At 44.5% G+C, this 14785-nt stretch overlaps 1 long non-coding RNA gene and 1 pseudogene across 1 annotated transcript; both read right to left on the bottom strand.

Moving 5' to 3' along the window:
• Positions 1–14785, bottom strand: part of LOC115541759 (zinc finger protein 62 homolog) — a 29279-nt pseudogene that overhangs the window by 11997 nt on the left and 2497 nt on the right.
• Positions 10843–14349, bottom strand: LOC115542420 (uncharacterized). Its single transcript, XR_003976532.1, has 3 exons — positions 14231–14349; positions 11539–11672; positions 10843–10916 (listed from the first exon to the last, which is right to left on the bottom strand). It is a non-coding gene; the product is annotated as an uncharacterized LOC115542420 (long non-coding RNA).

Raw genomic sequence — 14785 nt, 5'->3', positions numbered from 1 at the left:
TTCATATCAACATGGCGACCAGGATGAGTAGCTGCTCCGTTAAGCCGCCGCCTTCTACCCTGAAATCAGACGTGTGGATTCATTTTGTATTCCCGTGTTTACCTGGAACCCAGGAAAGAGATAAAAGTAAGGTGTTGTGCAAACTTTGCCAGGCGGTTGAGAAATACTGCAACAAGTCTCATTGAGTGTTTGCATGTTGGCTGCTTTGCCCACATACTCAAGTTAGCTTCTCAGGCTGCCCTTAAAATCCCTGCCGTCTCACGGCTTCTCGGCAGAGTGAGGCGCATCTCCACCTTTTTCCACCGAAGCACGCTAGCCAATCATGCACTCAAGAACAAACAGAAGTTGCTGGATCTCCCACAGCGTAAACTAGTGACGGATGTATCAACACGTTGGAACAGCGCATTAGAAATGCTGGAACGATTTTTGGAGCAGCAACCAGCTGTGTCCGCTGCACTATATTCCCCTGAAGAACGAAAACAGGAAAAGGATCTGTGCACCCTTACAGAGGCAGACATAACGGCAGCAGAGGACGTTGCACATGCTCTGAAGCCACTGAAGAAAGCCACCTTGGTGATGTCTCAGGAAGGTACCCCTACTCTGTCCGTCATCGCACCCCTTGGAGCCAAACTTCTGGAGGAAATGCAACTGACCCCCAATGACTCTGGGATCGTGAAGGAGATTAAATCTGCAGTGCACCAGGATCTTTTGTACAGTAACTATACACTACAAACTCATTTTAATTAGAATTTCATGATTAAGAGGGGGAAAAATATTTATTGTAATGTGAATTAATGAATTTATTTTTATTTAAGGTACATTGGCCTGAAGGATGAACTCCTCCTAGCTTCAGCTCTGGACCCGTGCTTCAAGGCCCTGCCTTTTCTGTCTGATGATGAGCGTGAGGAAATCTTCGCCCATCTCACCACTATCACTGATGCATTAGCAACTGAGAAGGACTCTGTAAGTACAAATTTATATTGAATGAAGGGGCTGACTATGTGTGCAACTGTGCACACAGAATATTTTTGTTTGGTTGTCTGGAATTATTTGAACGCTGGCACTTTTTATTTTATTGAAAAGTTCTATCATACACTCCCACAATGGATTTGAAACTAACTGTATAACAATTGCAAGATAAAGCTTTTGTTTGATTTAATGTGATTTATTTACTTTCACAACAGGGTGGGCCAATAAATGCAGCAGACAGTGAGGCAGGTAACGTGCTGGAGCAGCAGGCAGAACCAGCTGATGACTCTGGACCCCCATCAAAGAAAGCAAGGGACTCCAGTGCTTTGGCTGATCTCCTGGGGAACACATATGCTCCAGTAGCAGTGTCCAGAACCACAAGTGAAATAGTTTTAGATGAGGTGATGAGGCACACAAAGGTAAAGTCACTGGCACTCTCCACCAATCCACTCAACTGTTGAAGAGAACCTGAGGGGGAGTACCCCCTTTTGTCATGCCAAGCAAAACGATACCTCTGTATCCCAGGTACTAGTGTACCATCTGAGAGGATCGTGTGCTAAATGTTTTATTTTTTATTTTATGTTTTGTTCTTATGTGTTTTGTGAGCTCAGAAGAAAGAAAAATACATGATTTAAGTTTACAAAGGCCTACATTACATTTAATACAGCACTTTTTTTTTATAGTTTATTCTTATAGTTATACTTGTATTGTGCTAATGTTTTATTTGTTACCAGAAATGAAGGCACCTGGTTCTTATGTTATTATTGTTCAAAGATGTTCTGATGTTATGTCACAATTTCCAGCCCTGTGCCCGGGCTGTTTTAAGGCATGAAATTAAATAAATAATTATTTAAAAAATGTATATTTTACTCTTTCTTGTGTATTTCTACTTGATGCTGAATCGATATCGAAGCATTTCAATCAATATCGAATCGAAATCGAATCGAATCATGACCTAATGAATCAAAATCTAATCGAATTGTGAGATTCTTGACATTACCCCTACCGGTCATTATCGGGAAAATAAGCCCCGACAGGGCGAACAGGACACCGACCTGAAGGGGCTTATTTTCAATAATGACCGACGACGTTCTATACATTATCCCGCTTATTACACGGTTACTTGCCTAAACGAAAAAATAACTTCATGGTGTGTCTTTTTACAATTTATTTGTAACCAGCATTCGTAGTGTTGATCAGCAGAGAAATAGTACGCCAAAGACGTTGACGTCGCATAACAACCGAAGACGCTGGAGTTGACAAGTTACCGGACTATTTGCGGAGTGATACCATAGACGTCCTCGGAGACAAAAAAATCCTGTTTTAGGATTTTATCTTGTGCGTGCCCGTGCCCGCAATAAATCACACACAAGCTAAAATCATTCAATTAATGTGCTTTAGTTTTTATCTTGCACTATTGGAGCACGTACAACTTTCTTGCGCTCCGCCTCCGACTACGAGATGGTTAGTGTTACAACTTTCTGCTGTCGGCTCTCAGACACGTTCCCACCAGGGCCGATGATCTCTCAGGGGAAACACACCCTTCACTTTGACCGGCAGTGGGTCTGCTTATAGGTCGGAATGAAGCGGCCACCGATTCTTGCCGGGTGCTTTATTCTTTTACACACAACCGGACTCGATCATTACTTCACTAAACGTACATGCACGCTACCGCTCGCTGGTCCACTGCACTCACACGCTGACCACAGACACACACACACACACACACAGTGATATGCGCACCAGATACTTTCTCGTGCGAACGAGATACTTTCTCGTGCGCACCAGATACTTTCTCGTGCTCACGAGAAACGTTTTGTTGTGAAACGCCAATGGGTGGGAGAACGCTACGTACATATAAGGGGCGGGATTGAGCAGCTGAACATGGTTTGTAGGCTCAGAGAGTAGCGGTCACCTTTATAAAATAGCGCTCGCAAGGCAACATCAAAATAATATATAATATACCGGTATGGTGTTATTGTCTCAACTACATATCACTTTCAAAAATATACCGGTATAATTTTAAAACCTGTATATCGCCCAGCCCTACCTGTAGGGCTTCTCCCCAGAGTGAGTCATCATGTGTGTCTTCAGGGTGCCTTTCTGACCGAAACACTTCATGCATTGGTCACACCTGTAGGGCTTCTCCCCGGTGTGAGTCGACATGTGGTGCTTCAGGGTGCCTTTCTGACTGAAGCACTTCATGCATTGGTCACACCTGTAAGGCTTCTCCCCGGTGTGAGTCGTCATGTGGAACTTCAGGGAGGAGCCAAGATGGAAGCACCTCATGCATTGGTCACACCTGTAGGGCTTCTCGCCAGAGTGAGTTCTCATGTGGATCGTCAGGTATCTTGTCAGACTGAACCGCTTCGTGCATTGGTCACACCTGTGGGGCTTCTCCCCAGAGTGAGTCATCATGTGGCTCTTCCGGTGGCCTTTCTGACTGAAGCACTTCGTGCATTGGTCACACTTGTAGGGCTTCTCTCCGGTGTGAGTCGACATGTGGCGCTTCCGGGCGGAGGTATGAATGAAGCGCATTGTGCATTGGTCACACTTGTAGGGCTTCTCACCGGAGTGAGTCCTCATGTGGCACTTCAGGGCGTAGCTTTGAATGAAACTCTTTGTGCATTGGTCACACCTGTAGGGCTTCTCGCCGGTGTGAGTCGACATGTGGAACTTCAGGGCGGAGCCATGACTGAAGCGCATTGTGCATTGGTCACACTTGTAGGGTTTCTCACCGGAGTGAGTCCTCAAGTGGCGCTTCAGACTGCCTTTCTGACTGAAGCACTTCGTGCATTGGTCACACCTGTAGGGCTTCTCCCCAGAGTCGCTCGACATGTGGGCGATCATATTGGCATCGTTGGGAACAACCTTTCCACACAAGACACCGTGCCGTCCCTTGCGGCCTCCCTGATGCCCAGTCAGCTCCTCAAGGCGGACGAGCCTCACGCTGCAGTTCAGGCTCTTGGCCACGCTGTGGTCTGTGGACAGCGAGCGCAAGGCCTCCGGTTCTGACGCGGCAAAGAGGGTGTCATGGCCGTCCACCGCCAGAGGGCCCTCCCCTTGTCCGTAAACGCTCAGGATGCGCAGCTCCCCGCTGTGACTTGACATGTGGGAGGAGCCAGGGGCGTCCACACGCAGACTCTCCGAGATGGCGCCGCGCTGTGTGCTGCAGTCTCTGATGTCATTGCCGTCTTCTTCAGAGAGGAAAACAGAGAAAGAGAAAGTAATGTTTTTAATTAATAATTTTCACAAAAGGTATACAGTTTGTACTTTGTACTACTTGTGTATTGGAAGAATTATATATATATTTATATTTCTAACTTCTATTTATTGATTATGCATTTTCCTTGTCGCCCTTTGGATGGTCAAGGGTTAAAGGCTCCTACTGAGAAGGCAGAATCAAGTACATTCTCAGTTTATCACGGTTGTTTTCTTGCATAGATGCAATGTGTGTACTACTAACCTACGGCGGGCATGCCTCCACCAATATCCTCTTCAACCTTGATTGAAATGGTGTCTGGGTTCTGCTGCTTTCCACATAAGAAGGAAACACACACAAGACATATTCTTTCATTTTCACAGAATAGTTGTCAATCCCCACTACCGACAGATTAGGCGTTTTTACCCTGCCAAGCTGATAAAATCCCCTTTCGTCTCGGAGCTGTCTTGCTTGGTTCACAGGAGAAGGCGGGGCTACACACTGGAGGACTTTTTACAATGAATTGCAAAAAACATAAATATTTTTTTTTTGATTCAAGACCCTCGCATGCAAGAATGAGTTCACATCTGAGTGTAGGCTAAAACGCGATTAACTGTGCAAAAAGTGCAAAAATCCCAACATATTCTCTATTTTGCTAACCACTTTGCTGACGAAGCATTGTAATAATAATAATACATTTAATTTAAAGGGCGCCTTTCAAGACACCCAAGGTCACCTTACAGAGCATAAAGTTATCATAAATCGTTTAAAAACAAGACATTGTGGAAAAATAATAATAATAAATAAATAAATAAAACAAGACAAAACAAACAAAGAATCAAGACAGTGATCAGTTAGACGTTGTGTGCGAGTTTGAACAGGTGAGTTTTGAGTTGTGACTTGAAGGTTGTAATGGTGTCTGACTGTTTTATGTGTGGGGGGAAGGAGTTCCAGAGCCTGGTGCTGAACAGCTGAATGACCGGGCACCCATTGTAATGAGTCGTGATGTGGGGATACATAGTAGTCCAGCAGAGGTTGAGCGGAGGGAGCGGGAGGGAGTGTATTCTTGGAGGAGGTCGCAGAGGTAACTGGGGGCTAGGTTGTGGAGAGCTTTGTAGGTGAGGAGTAGGGTTTTGTATTGGATGCGGTAGTGTACTGGGAGCCAGTGAAGTTGGATGAGGACAGGGGTGATGTGGTCAGATGATTTGGTGCGGGTGATGATCCGGGCGGCTGAGTTCTGAATGATCTGCAGTCGGTTGATGAGTTTGGTGGGGAGTCCGGTGAGTAGGGCGTTGCAGTAGTCTATGAGTGATGTGACAAATGAGTGAACTAGGATTTCAGTGCTGGATTGGGTCAGTGATGGGCGGAGTCTGGCGATGTTGCGGAGGTGGAAGAATGCAGTCCGGGTGATGTTGTGAATATGGGGTGCGAATGAGAGGGTGTTGTCCAGGATGACACCGAGGCTCTTGACTTTGGAGGAGAAGGGTACTGGGAATCCATCGATGATTATGAGTGGAGCTGGGTTGTGTTGTGATTTGGTGAGGGTGGATTTGGAGCCGATGAGCAGGGCCTCGGTCTTGTTTCCATTGAGTTTCAGGAAGTTCCTGCTCAACCAGCTCCGGATCTCTTCCAGGCACGTGATGAGGGAGGTGGGGGGGATGGCAGCGGTGGGTTTGGTGGAGATGTAGACCTGTGTGACGTCAACGTAGCAGTGAAAATGGACCCCATGGTGACGGAGGAGTGTGCCCAGCGGGAGGAGGTAAGTGGTGAACAGGAGTGGACCCAAGACTGACCCCTGGGTGACTCCCAGTGAGACACCTGAACACCCAGGCTTAGTTGAACAAATTGTTGACGGCCGGTGAAGTAGGATGTAAACCAGGAGAGTGCAGCACCAGTGATCCCAATGCCAGTCAGGCGGTCAATGCTGCGTTTAGATCGAGGAGGATTAGAATTGTGAGTAATCCAGAGTCGGCTGCACAGAGGAGGTCGTTGGTGATTTTGACTAGGGCTGTTTCAGTGCTGTGTTTTGGACGGAAGCCAGATTGGAACGGTTCGTGGAGATTGTTTGTGTCAAGGTGGGACTGTAGTTGTGCGGCGGAGGGAGGGTTTTAGGAGGCTGAAGTAAGTGGCTGACTGTTGACAAGAGGACTCTGCTGTTGCCTGTACCAGTGTTGATGAGGTTGGAGTAGTATGAGGTTTTGGCAGTGGTGAGGGCATTTTTGTAGTGATGGAGGTGGTCCGAATACATTTGGCGGTGTACAGTGAGTCAAGTCTTATTGTAGAGTCGCTCCAGTCGACGACCAGTGGCTTTGAGCTGGCGCAGATGAGGAGTGAACCAGGGAGTGTGGTAGAAATTAACCTTACATTCTATGTTAAACTATGATTATTATTAGGCCTACATATCATATAAATACTTTAATAGTTTAAAGGAGCTGATCACCTTTAACCTAGATGTTGTGTGCCGTGTGACACCAGTGAGTGGGTCCAGGATATTCTCACCTGATGGGCCATGTGATACGTCAGTCAGAGTCCAGTCTACTCCCATATTGATGTACTCTCTGAAGACAATGCTTACATTCACACATGTGCATCATCTCTGTTTGTATAAGGATAATATATGTTCTAAGGTCACATTGGGATTCAGAAGACATAGGAGTATGCTGACATCCACACAGTATGACACTGATGAGAAATTCTATATTTGATGAAAGTCCAACTTTGTATTGTGTAAAATTCGGGGATATAAGGAGCTGTCTGGGATTCATTCAGTAGTGTGTATTCGAGGATACCATTCGGCTTTGTTGTCTCTCGTTTGCGGGTGGCAATAAACTCTCCATCTATACTTGACCAGGACTCCCCGATTCCTCTTTTGCTTATAGCTAGTTGAAGTGAATTAGATAAGTTGTTATTATTAATGCTACAACAGGAGCAGTGTGGGTGAATGAGACTGAGCGGGTTTTCAGGGGGGCCAGGGTGGTGAGGGAAGAGGAGGACTCACTAGGGTTATTGTAGTGAGTCACCAGGTCAGTCAGGGAGGAAGCTGGGGGAGGGTTGGGGTAGGAGCTGATCATGGTGGAGAGGTCTGTGGTGTTGATAAGTTTGATGTTTCTGAAGCAGATGGTCCGTTGTTCCTTGGTTTTGTGTAGTTGGGTATGAATGTCAAAAAGTACAGCTTTATGGTCGGAGATGGGGAAATCAATGACATCAAGGTTAGTGGGAGTGATGTCAGTGCAGCAGATTAGATCCAGAATGTGACCTTTGTTTTGGGTTGGGAGGGTGACATGTTGTGTGATGCCAAGACAGTCCAAAAGTGATGTGAAGTCATTAGCAAAAGTACAGGATGGGTTGTCAATGTGGATGTTGAAATCACCAAGGAGGATAACAGTGGGGGACATTGCACATACAGATGTAAGTAGTGATGAGAATTCATTGAGGAAAACAGCAGAGGGTTTTGGTGGTCTGTAAATGGTGACCATGATATTGGGTTTGGGGCCTTTGAGTTTTACAGCTAGACATTCAAAGGAGGAGTGAGGGGGGACTGTGACAGTGGTGACTTTGATGTTATCACGTTGGAGGAGAGCGAGGCCACCCCCCCTCCCATTAACCCGGGATTTACTAATAAAAGAAAAACCTGGTGGGACAGCCTCATTTAGATGGGAGAAGTCATTTGGTTGTTGCCAGGTCTCAGTGAGGCAGAGAATGTCTAGGCTCTGGTGAACAATATAGTAATTTATCAAAAGGGCCTTATTACTGAGGGATCTGGTGTTCAGCAGACAGAATTTCAGACAGGTGAGTGGAGTGTAGCAGGTTGCTTTGAGCAGAGGGGACAGTACACTGTGATTGACAGGACTGACCGTACGGGCTGTGCGAGGAGGGGGGCGGGGCCCAGTGGACCAGAAGGAGTGGATGTTTGCTGTTGTGAGTGTACTGAAAATTCCGTCCAGAGCCTCGGTGGATGTATTTTGATCGTTTGAGAATGTCATGGTGGGATGCAAGCTGAGGTGGAGGGGTCCTTGAGAAGATCCGGAGACGTAACATCTCCGTACGGAGCGGCAGAGATGCGCTCGTAACGTGAGAGTCAAACATAGCGCAATCCAGAGGAACAGCTTAAAAATGCACAGGCTGTGAAGTCGATTATGGTGAAGCTACAGAGCCAGCACAGCGGAGGCAGAGGAGTGGAGCTTGCCGGTTGTAGCTACGCTGGAGACGGGGAAGCCAGTTGGACGGCGCCGGGGGTTAGCAGCAGTCTAGCCGGCCAGCAGGTGAACACTGTCGGGTAGCGGTTTAGGAGGGAGGTGGCGTCCCCCGCGATTGACAGCAATCCGCGGACGCAGGTAAGCGTCCAGGAGAGCTGGCAGGGTGGCAGCGGACCGGTGTGTCACAGTTGGTGTGTCATCCACAAACTGTCAAACAGCCGGCAGCCAGCTAATCAATGGCCCAGCGCTGCAGGCAGGTCCCGGACAGCTGACAGCAGTGGCACGGACAGGTAGCATCCAGCTGGTCACCAGCTAATTAGCTAGCGACCAGTTTCCAGGGGTAGAAAGGGAGAATTATAGTCCGATCCGAGGTCCAGAAGGGTTTCAGACAGAAGGGGTTGAAAGTAAGCAAAGGAAAACTAAGAGAACTAAGAAAAAATTAAAAGACTAGTAAGATAAAGAAAAAGAAAATCGCGAAAAAATGATGCTCAGAATGATGTTCAGAGCGAGAAGTGGCAACCGGTGAGCAGCAGCGTTCAAAAGGCAACAGCGTCCACCAACTGTCAAGCAACTGTACGACTCCACATATAAAACACGGAAAAATAAAGAAAACTGGCTTACTTACAATAGCGAAAAGTGACTATAAATAACTAGTAAACTTAGCTAAACTACTAAACAACAAAATGTTCAATGCATTCGTGAGAAATATTAAAATTACTGAATAAAAACAAGCAATACAGAGCGGCGTTAGACTCGCCAGCGTCCCCGCTACTAGGCCCGTTGTAAGGAAAGTTTGTCTGGTACTTTCTCTTAGATCGACCGTTTTTCGTCTTCTTTAAATGCGACTGCATCACCTTCTCTCCCATGATGGTCAGTCAGCAGCTTGCGGATTTCACCGCCTCTCCAGTTACAACTATTCATGTTGATATCGCTGCATCGTCTCTGTTGTAGAGACAATGCAGCAACACCTCTACCCAAGCCTCTCCCCTAGAACCGCAAAGCTGTCTTATCGCATTTACATCAAAATGAAGCCACCAATATGTGTAGGGTCAGAGAGGGTTAATAGGGGTGCGAAATAAAGCCCGTAAATTACCTCGCTCAGTGTAAACGCGCGGATCACACAGGGGAAAAGTTGGGCATAAGACGGGCATACTTGGCAGTGTAAAAGCGTTTACTGAATCATAAAGGTGTGGGCTTTCTATGGGTTATTTTTAGAGTTGTAACAGAGGAAGCCTCTCTTTTGGATGGTGAATGATAAGATGATTTCCTACCCGCACACTCAGCTCCTCGCGGCAGACCAGCCGCTCGCCTCGCTCCAGGCTCTTGGCCACGCTGTGGTCCGCAGACAGCGAGTTCAGGGCCTCCACTTCTGACGTGGTGGAGAGGGTGTCATGGCCGTCCACCGCCAGTGGGCCCTCCCCTTTTCCGTAGACACTCAGAATCTTCAGCTCCTCGCTGTGACTGGACATGTGGGAGGAGCCAGGGGCGTCCACACCCAGAATCTCTGAGTTGGCGTTGCGCAGAGTGCTACGTTCTCCAAAGGCATTGCAGTCTTCTGCAGAGGGAGAAAAAAAAGGAAAAAGTAATTGTTTTGATACATTATTTGCATAAAGGGAGGCATTGTGTATTTGTACAAGTGAAAGAAACTCTTTAAATGTATTCAGCATTGACGCAGAGGGTTTAAAATGTGTACTGCTGACAAAGATTCACAGTTTCGGAGAGGGACGTCTCCTCCAGCACCCTCCTCCCTAGACTCAAAGCTCAAGTGGTTGGCCAGGTTAAGGACACTCAACGAACACCAGAGCAAAATGATCTGAGCACAACATGACAAGCGAGGCAAGCACAATAATTCCATTTTGACACTGAAAAGCAACAACGTGTGGCACAACGTGGCATCTATCTTGAAACCCTTCTGGGCTCTTGACTGATTCCATCTTTGAAATGCAACTCCCAAGTTTGACTTGTGTTTTAGCAGGGCGCTTGTCATGATGGTTTTCAAAAGAGGACCAGGCTTTTTAGCGCAGGCAGAATCGAGTCCATTCTCAGTTGATCAAGGTTGTTTTCTTGCATAGATGCAATGTGTATTACTAACCTACGGCGGGCAAGCCTCCACCAATATCCTCTTCAACCTTGATTGAAATGGTGTCGGGGGTCCGCTGCTTTCCACATAAAGAAGGAAACACACACAAGACATATTCTTTCATTTTCACAGAATAGATGTCAATCCCCACTACCGACAGATTGGGCGTTTTTACTCTGCCAAGCTGGTTCGGTCGCCGCTTGGCACGCCCTGCAATTTCAATGTCTTGCCTGCGTATTACTTTTTTTGATTCAAGACCCTCGCATGCAAGAATGAGTTCACATCTGAATGTAGGCTAAAACGCAATTAACTATTTTCAAGTGCAAAAATGCCAACATATTCTTTATTCTGCTAACCACCAGTTCCTCGCTGTGACTGGACATGTGGGAGGAGCCAGGAGCGTCCCCACCCAGACTCTCTGAGGTGGCGCCGCGCCGAGTGCTACGGTCTCCAAAGGCATCGCAGTCTTCTGCAGAGGGAGAAAAAAAGGAAAAAGTAATTGTTTTGATACATTATTTGCATAAAGGGAGGCTTTTTGCATCTGTACAAGTGAAAGAAACTCTTTAAATGCATGAAACATTGACACAGTGAGTTTAAAATGTGTACTGCTGACAAAGATTCACAGTTTTGGAGAGGGACGTAATCCTCCAACACCCTCCTCCCTAGACTCAAAGCTCAAGTGGTTGGCCAGGTTAAGGCAATCAACGAACACCAGCGCAAAATGATCTGAGCACAACATGACATGCGAAGCAAGCGCAATAATTCTATTTCGACACTTAAAAGCAACAACGTGTCCTTCCCTCTAAGCTGATCAGCTAACATTCATGCATTATGAATTCAGTGATTTTTGAGGATGATAATCCAGTTCATGTGGCATCGGTCTTGAAACCCTTCTGGGCTCTTGACTGATTCCATCATTGAAATGCAACTCCCAAGTTTGACTCGTGTTTTAGCAGGGCGCTGCTCATGATGCTTTTCAAAAGAGGACCAGGCCTTTTAGCGCAGATAGAATCTAGCATCAGCCTAGAATCTATGCTGCCTAGAGTCTACTACATCAAAGAAAAAAAATACTCAACGAGGAAAGTACACACCTTCACTTTTAAAATGGGGTTGCAAAGACTTTAAGGATAGCTGTGTGCCTACAAATATGCGTATCCAGGTGTTCTGTCTGGCAGGCAACATCCCTTGAAAGAAGCTGCTGAATGTAAGCACTTGATGAGCTGGCCTGCGTAGAGAGAACAAAGTAAAATCAGTACTCAATTTTTTACATTGCATATAGTCCAGGTGCAATTTGTAAGAAGATATAAGATAAGCATGTTTAGTGAATTACATTAGCCTAATACTTAAAATGAGTTCTATTAAATGATATTACATAAAGTCAGAATGCTGCTGCTAGAGTTCTATCAAAGACCAAAAAATTTGATCTTATTACACCAATTCTGAAATCGTTACATTGGCTTCCTGTAGGTCAGAGAATTGATTTTAAAATCATGTTGCTTACCTATAAATCCCTACATGGTTTGGGCCCAAAATATTTAACTGATATGCTTCCACTACATCAGCCTTTTAGACCACTAAGAAGCTCTGAGGATTTAGTTACTACGCAACAAATAGCTGGAATAAACTCCCAGAGGATTCAAGACTTGCCCCAACTCTGAGCACCTTTAAAACAAGACTGAAGACTTTTATGTTTGCTATAGCTTTCTGCTAAATCTTAAATACATTGCACTTTCTAAAAAGCTTTTTTAACTTTGCCTTTATTTTCTATTTAATACTAAAATGCCTTTTTAACTTTCTATTTTTTGCATATGTTTTTCTTTTACTTACCTATTATTTTATTTAATTGTATGACAATGTTTATATGTGAAGCACTTTGAGTCTGCATTGTGTATGAAAAGTGCTACATAAATAAAGTTGCCTTGCCTTGCCTCACTTCCTTGATTTGTTTACATATTTTATAGTTCATCTCATCAACTCAATACCATGACATCAAGCTCTGCAGAAATCTGCTAATAACCCTTGGATTTAATCAGGTGTGAAGGGGAAAACATGCCTATAATAGTGCGTTCAAGGTACACTTTTTTGCCCATAAATAACCAGCTAAAAGCAATAGTATTTGTCTTCGTCCTGCATGACGGAGGCGTAACTTGCAGTAGGAGGCGTAACTTGAAGTCGGGGGCGTAACTTGTAGGAGGCGTAACTTGTAGTAGGAGGCGTAACTTTTAATCCGAGGCGTAACTTTTAATCCGAGGCGTGTCAAGTACTTTCTAAATCGCGGAAGTGATCTGTATGCATCAGTGGTGCGCGGGTACATAAATGACCGCAACTCGGACCTCAAATATTTGGCCTCATATAAAAATAGTGCACCCGACCCGCTCATTTAAAAATATGCTCTTGATTAGCTTAATCTTGATATGCTCTTGATTAGCTTAATCATAGCCTTACTTGAAACTGCCATCCCTGAATCAGACGCATTTAAGAAAAGAAGCCTATTACAATGAAATGTAATGCATATAGCAGTTTAACGTGGGGAACCTGCTTAAGTTTAGCCTACTTTATCCCTTTAAAAAAAGACAGCAGATTAATAATTCAAAGAATTGTATTGAATACATATTGTTATTGATTGCTTGCTGCATGTTTTCAAGGTCCTGCATGAGATAGAAAACAATGAATTAAAATAAATATTACTGATAGAAAGAAGACAAGAACAATGTCACTAACAGGGGGATAGTTATGAAAAAGCCTTCATATTATAGCGATCACATTACAAGCCTTCATTTTATATATATTTGCCGGTCTTCAATACATGGATTTCTCAGGTACGTCATCACTATTGCACTGTGCAAACTCGGGGCAGAAAGCAACAAGCAACATCTACTAGCCTGTACAGTACAGAGTATTTTGTGACTGTTCAGTGTGCATCTCAAACATGTGCATCGAACTAACTTCACTGAGGTGCCGAAAGCTGGGTTTTCTTCCAACGTTAAAACAGTAGGCCTAAGCGTTCGAACATTTTGTAAAGAATGTTAAACTGTATCACAACCACAAGTAGTCTGCCCTAGTTTAGAGTTTATTAAGCTTGTAAAAACAAAAAAAAACATTCTTGTTAATCCACTTCTTTTTACTTACCGACAGGAACATCTGAAAATCCGACTTCAAGGTGAACCGTGATTTATAAGGCTTTTTTTTTTACCGCGAAAATAGAAAGATCTTGCGTGGACCGCGATTTAGAAAAGTAATGCCTCCTAGTACAAGTTCCGCCCACTACAAGTTACGCCTCCGTCTTGCAGGACGCAGACAGACCCTACTCGCTAAAAAAGGGAGTACATGAGGTAGAAGGGTGTGAAAACACGGGATGCCTAGAACGCACCATATGTATTTAGGGTGAGTTTGACAGGTCATAAATGATCTCATCAGTAAAACGCTAGAACTACTGCGGTCCAGTGGCCGGTAAAATACAGTTGTATTCGTTTGTTTTATGGTGAGCAGACATTGTTAAACATTGCATTCCCTTGGTATCCAAGCATTAGAGATCAGTGCCTGTACCCCCTTTGTTGAATTGTGCCCATTCTCGTGTGATGCCCCTTACTTGCTGAGGTGCACAGTCCGCTTTCCTTTCTTTAATAGGTCCATGGTTCACACATAACTGATGCAATTGACCTTTAAGTTATCGATAGCAACTTGGCTGTTAGCAGTAGCGCTAATGCTAATGCAACATTATAATGCTAACAAGGAAACCATATACAGTAAAGCTACACAATGATATGGCATTAGTTAACTTACTTTTTCGAGTTTTGTACATCATTTGTACATCAAAACACTGAGCAACTGCGCTGCTTCGCTCGTTTGCAAGCCACGGTGTCTCCCAAGGAAAAAACTATATGTACACGTCATAACCCATTTTCTCATAGTTGGTCGGGACAAATAATCTGGGCGGGCAAAATAAGAGAAAGGGGAGGTAACCTTTCCCGTAACTTCCTTTTTTTTTATTGAACATGGTTAAAAATAATTCTAACAAAAACGAGCATTAAAAAAATCCTAAACAATAAATAATACAGTTCAAATGATATATATTTTTTTATTATGATGATGATGATGTTCAGATCGTATGTTAAAAGAAATCAAAGCTTTTTGGACCAAACAATAACACAATATTTGAACAGATTAACCGAAACCATCGAACAAGAAAAGAAAAACAGAAATTCACTGCAGCAGCTCATAACAATTCATTATTTTTTTCTGAAGGTTCTTTTTAGTTTTGATACAGTGGTACATTTTATTGTGATACAATAAAATGATACAACGGCCCCAAACAGCATTTGAAATTGACCTTGAGAC

Source organism: Gadus morhua, chromosome 4 (genome assembly GCF_902167405.1).
Source record: "Gadus morhua chromosome 4, gadMor3.0, whole genome shotgun sequence".
NCBI classification, from domain to species: Eukaryota; Metazoa; Chordata; class Actinopteri; order Gadiformes; family Gadidae; genus Gadus; species Gadus morhua.
The sequence above is the reverse complement of the archived record's forward strand: the minus strand, read 5'-3'. Positions and strand labels throughout refer to the sequence as shown.